Raw genomic sequence first — 6,074 nt, 5'->3', positions numbered from 1 at the left:
TAGAATGATCTGGAAGAAGTCTCCTGCCCCAAACTGCCAAGTTTTACTAGAGAAAATTCCAAAACCCCATCAACTCCTATCTATCGGAGGGCCTTCCTACCTACTAAACAATTTTTAAAAGATCTCTTAGACAGGGTTGGAGCAATAGTACACAGCAGGTAGGGCATCTGCCATACACATGGCTGACCTAGATTCAATCCCCAGAATCCCGTATGGTCCCCCCAGCCCCGCCAGGAGTAATTCCTGAGTGCATGAGTCAGGAGTAACCCCCGTGCATCGCTGGGTGTGACCCAAAAAAAAGCCAAAAAAAAACCCAAACAACCAAAAAAAATTAATAAAAATCTCTCTTGGGGGGCTGGAGTGATAGCACAGTGGGTAGGGTGTTTGCCTTGCATGAGGCCGACCCGGGTTCAAATCCCAGCATCCCATATGGTCCCCTGAGCACCGCCAGGGGTGATTCCTGAGTGCATAAGCCAGGAATGACCCCTGTGCATTGCCGGGTGTGACCCAAAAAGCAAAAAAAAAAAAAAAAAAAAAAATCTCTCTTGGGCGAGAGCCAGAAGACAGCTCTTATTTTTTCCTTTTTTAAAAATATGGAGCATGTAATGAATTTGAATTTTCATGTCACCCTTGTCCAGGGGCCATGCTAATCTTCTCTGTATTGTTCCACTGTTAGTATATGTGCTGCAGAAGCGAGCACCAGGGGTCAGCTCTGCACACCACCGGGCGTGGACCAAAAACAAAACCAAAAAAGCTCTCTTAACTTCCTTTTCCACACTGTCATTTTCCTATGTATTATGATGAATATTGGAGGAAACAGGGGCTATCTTAGTGTTAATATCTGTGCTTTAAGAAAACATTATTAATGTGCCACACCCACCAGCACTGTGCCAATGTTCTTCCATCCCTGCCACTTTTCAGGTTTTTTGATTTTGTTTTGTCTGGAGGCCACAGTGGGTGGTGCTCAGGCATTACTCCTGGCTCTGCACTCAGGAATCACTCCTTGTGGACTTGGGGGACAGTGAAAAACTAAAGCACGCCAAGGGGCGCGTGCACTCGCAGGCTCTCCCGGCGGCTCTGTCTCACCGCCCCCGTTCGGTGCTCTGGAACCGCAGTGTGTGGACTGGATCGGGACGGCCGGTGGTCAAGGACAGGCGAAGGAAGAACGAGGACCAAGCTGGTTGCTGATTAGTTACCGTTTATTCAATCTTCCATCTTCTTCATCTCCCGCACTCCCAGCTCCAGCCTCTCTCCTTCTCTAGTCTCTCCTCCTACTTGTCTCTCCCACCTTGCCCTCTAGGCTACACCCAGCCAGGTAGCAAAATCAACATAAGAAAGCCCTTCCTGAGGGTAGGGCATTCCAAAGCCCTTCCTGACTCTTAAGGGTTTTTTTCCTTTCCTTAGTCCAAACACTTATTAACATCTTAATACTAGTTATTTTTGTATGGACATAGCAAGATACATTGAGGCTTGCAAGGCAGCTCTCCTGGCAACATCTTGCCACAGACTCAGGTCACAGCACTCAGGACAGAGTAATCATTCCTCACCCTAGCAGGGTCCAAATCTCGTTATCACTGTTTGGATCATGACAGCATTTGTCCATGATCAAGCTCTTAACTTATAGTTAAGCATTAGGCACTTTGGCCAGGCCCATCTCGATGCCAGGGTAGCACACAACTCACCGCTTGCCGTGGCTCCATCTCGTCCCTCATCGGGACCCTGCTTTGGGGGTGCTAGGAAGTAAGGGCAACTGAGGCTTAGGTTGAGAGAACAGATGCCCAGGAGGAAAATATCATGTAGAGTCAAATGACTCCCAGGTTACAAAAGCATAACATTTGCTAAGTCTTCCTGTGTCCATACAAAAAGGACATTGCTCTGAATAAACTATGCAAAGGACTCAAGGAGAAGAGAAAAACATTATTTACAAGTCAACAGAACACTAGAAAGAAGCTACAATTAAACAAAGAGGAATGGGAGCACTGTAACGGGAGTAACCCAATAAACCTAAACTACCTGAGGCTATGTTATCCTACAGGGGACCATATGGGATGCTGGGGATTGAACCCAGGTCAGTTGCATGCAAAGTGAACTCCCTACCCACTGTGCTATCTCACCAGCCCTATTCCCGTCCTTCTTCATCGGCTCCCACCATGCTTGATCCTTTTTTTTTCTATTTTGGGGCCACAACCAGTGATACTCAGGGGTTATTCCTGCCTCTGCCCTCAGGAATTACTTATGGAGGTGCTCGGAGAAACTTATGGAATGTTTGATCAGGGATCAAACCCGGGTTGACCACATATGCCCTAGCCACTGTATTATCACACTGGCCTCCTTACTTCCCTCAATTCTGTCATCAGAGAAACTCCTGAGGAAGATGGTATGGTTTGACAAAGAACAAGAACATCTCTTTGGATTTTTTTAATATATGAGATCCTTAATCAGCACCATGTACTTGACCCTGAATGCCTGGATTTGTTTCCAGACATGAAAGACTTCAAGGTCTCTATCTACATAAAGTATAGTTGCTGCCTCTCATGTCCTATATATACAAATATCGTTGTGGGTGTAACAAACAGGGCCCCATAAGTCAAGGAGATAGGATTAAGGAAAGGGCTATACATAATGTCACAAAGTAGAGCGAGTATGGGGAATATTGTCTGCTATGGAGGCAGGGGGAGGGTGGGAAAGGGGGGGTATACCCGGGATATTGGTGGTGGGAAATGTGCACTGGTGGAGGGATGGGTGTTTGATCATTGTGAGATTGTAACTCAAACCTGAAAGCTTGTAACTATCTCACGATGATTTAATAAAATTGAAATAAAGGGCTATGCTTCCTCCTTTGAAAAAAAAAATTCTGTCATCAGAATCTGAGGGTTGCTTTTCATTGAATATTCCCTATCCTTTTACTTTGTCTCAGTTCCACAGATGAATGCTATCATCTGGCGTTTGTTTTCTCTTACTTTATTTTTTTAAATTATTTTTTTATTTTTTTTATGTTTCGGTCAAACCTGACGATGCACAGGGGTTACTCTTGGCTCATGCACTCAGAAATTACTCCTGGCAGTGCTCAGGGGACCATATGGGATTCTGGGAATCAAACCCGGGTCGGCCGCGTGCAAGGCAAACGCCCTACTCGCTGTGCTATCATTCCAGCCCCCACTCTCTTACTTCTTTTAGTCCATGAGATCCCTCTACTTCCATCCACAATTGTAGCAAAAGTTAAGATGCCACCCCACCCCTATTGCAAACCACAACACCCAAAAGGAGAGAGAGAGAGAACCAAAGGGAATACCCTGCCACAGGGTGGGGGTGGGATTGGGGGTTGGGAGAGATACTGGGTTCATGGGTGGTGGAGAATGGACACTGGTGGAGGGATGGATTCTCAAACATTATATAAGGGAAACACAAGCACAAAAATGTATAAATCTGTAATTGTACCCTCACGATGATTCATTAATTAAAAAATAAATTAAAAAAAAAGTTAAGATGCTACCTGTTCTTCTTCATTACGTATACAGACCCACAGTTTATCCACTCATCTGTGCTTGGGCAGTGGGGCGGTTTTCAGGTCTTGGCTATTGTTAGTAGCACTGTCACTGTTGCAGGTGGGAGAAGAGGAGGGTGGGGGCGGGCTTGGAGCCCCTAAGTTACTGTCTTCCCATTCCAACCCCCTCAGTCCCCTGCCGATGTGTCTGGGAGGGTCCAGACTGGTAGCATCAGCTTGCTCTTCAAGCCGCTGTTCTCCCTTGAACACATGTTTTGTTTGATTGTCTCTGTCTCTTTGCTTGTCTATGTTCACTCTGGAGAAGCCGGTTTCTCTCTTGACACAACTCTCCCCTCACATCTTTCTAAGTAAGTTTTGATTAAAAAACTATCTTGGGGGGTTGGAGGGATAGCACAGCGGGTAGGGTGTTTGCCTTGCACGCGGCCGACCCGGGCTCGTTTCCCAGCATCCCATATGGTCCCCTGAGCACCGCCAGGAGTAATTCGTGAGTGCAGAGCCAGGAGTAACCCCTGTGCATCACCGGGTGTGACCCCAAAAAAGAAAAAATAAACCTATCTTGTTCAGGGGCCTGAGCGATAATTCAGTGGGTAGGGAGCTTCCCTTGCATATGGTCAACGTGGGTTTGATCCCTGCCATTCTACAAGGTCATCTGGGCATCTAAAGAAGTAATTCCTGGGGCTGGAGTAATAGCACAACGGGTAGGGCATTTGCTTTTCATGTGGCCGACCTGGGTTCGATCCTCAGTATCCCACATGGTCCCCCGAGCATCACCAGGAGTAATTGCTGAGTGCAGAGCCAGGAGTAACCCCTGAGCATCGCCATGTGTGACCCAAAAAGCAAGAAGTAATTTCTGAGTAGAGAGCCAGGAGTAACCCCTAAGCATTGCTGGGTGTGGCTCCAAAATATAAACAAACAAAAACTATCTGGCTTCACCATTTCACCTCCTTCTGAAGTTCTTTTCTAGAGGAAAAACTGACGAGACCACAATGAGGTTAGGAGCAATCTGATCTAGGCCAGATATTTCCCTGAGCACTGGTGGCATAGGTGGGTCAAGAATGAAAGTGGAAATACCTTTTCCTTGGTCTATTCCGTTGCTTCCCACTGTTCCATGCTATGGGCAACATAACAAAAATCTTCCGCTGGGCACCCAGCCTTTGGAACCTGCACTGTTGCTGAATAAACTGGGTTTTGTCACCTTCCAGGGAAAAAAAGACTAGTAAAATTTGCCATGAGCATCTACACAGTGCTTACACCAGTGTCCCACCAGCCCCACTGAGCAGCTGTCAAGGTGTACCCAAGAAGCACTTGCTCTTTTTTTTTTTTGCTTTTTGGGTCACACCCAGCGATACTCAGGGGTTATTCCTGACTCTACACTCAGGAATTACTCCTGGTGGTGCTCGGGGGACCATATGGGATGCTGGGAATCGAACCTGGGTCGGCCGCGTGTAAGGCAAACACCCTACCTGCTGTGCTATCACTCCAGCCCCTGAAGCACTTGTTCTTCACAGATGCATCAAGAAATGCCCAGTGTTGGGGGCCGGAACGATAGCACAGCAGGTAGGGTGTTTGCCTTGCACGAGGCCGACCCGGGTTCAAATCCCAGCATCCCATATGGTCCCCTAAGCACTGCCAGGAGCAATTCCTGAGTGCAAAGCCAGGAGTAACCCCTGAGCATCGCTGGGTGTGACCCAAAAAGCAAAAAAAAAGTGCCTAGTGTTAATAAGTTCTGATAACCCAGGCAGGGTGGGGTGGTGGGGGATGGGTGGGGATGGTGTGAGGGATACTGGGAACATTGATGGAGGAGAATGGGCACTGGTGGAGGGATGTAAACGATCACTGTATGACTGAAATGCAAACATGAAAATTCATAAGTTTGTAGCTGTACCTCACGGTGATTCACTAATCACTGTATCACTGTCATCCCATTGTTCGTCGATTTACTCGAGCAGGCACCAGTAACGTCACCATATGGTCTTGCACATGAGATTTTAGCCCTGAGATTTTAGCAGCCTCTCCTTACTCGTCTTTCCCAACGATTTGAGGCTCTTTATGGGTCAGGGGAATGAGACCTATTGTTACTGTTTTTGGCATATTGGATACGCCATGGGTAGCTTGTCAGGTTCTACCGTATGGGCGGGATACTCTTGGTAGCTTGCCAGGCTCTCTGAGAGGTATGTATATATCTTTTACTGTATTGGGGATATAAATACACCATGGGGAGCTTGCAAGGCTCTACCATGTGGGCAATAGACTCTTGCTAGTTTGTCTGGTTCCCCAATTTACTAATAAAAAGTTTTTTAAAAAGTGCCCAGCCCCTGATTTCTCTGGAAGCCATGGCCTCAGAGTGAAGGGTTCCTTCACTGGACAACAAAGTTAGTCCTGACCTCTGTCTGGGTTCCCAGGTCCATAATCCACCTTCACAGAAGAGACTTTCAGAAGGAGGGATAGAGACAGTCCAGGGAGTAAGGCATTTGTTTTACATATCACCGTTTCTAGTTTGAATCTCCAGCACTGCAGATGGTCCAGGGGTTGCTCCGAAGCACTACTGGGCGTGACCTCAAAATGGACA

At 47.1% G+C, this 6,074-nt stretch overlaps 1 pseudogene; it reads right to left on the bottom strand.

The window, feature by feature from the left end:
- Nucleotides 1–587: 587 nt before the first annotated feature.
- Nucleotides 588–700, bottom strand: LOC129400471 (U6 spliceosomal RNA; annotated as a pseudogene).
- Nucleotides 701–6,074: the final 5,374 nt, after the last annotated feature.

Source organism: Sorex araneus, chromosome X (genome assembly GCF_027595985.1).
Source record: "Sorex araneus isolate mSorAra2 chromosome X, mSorAra2.pri, whole genome shotgun sequence".
NCBI lineage: Eukaryota > Metazoa > Chordata > Mammalia > Eulipotyphla > Soricidae > Sorex > Sorex araneus.
Note: the sequence above shows the minus strand (reverse complement) of the source record. Positions and strands in the feature narration are given on the sequence as shown.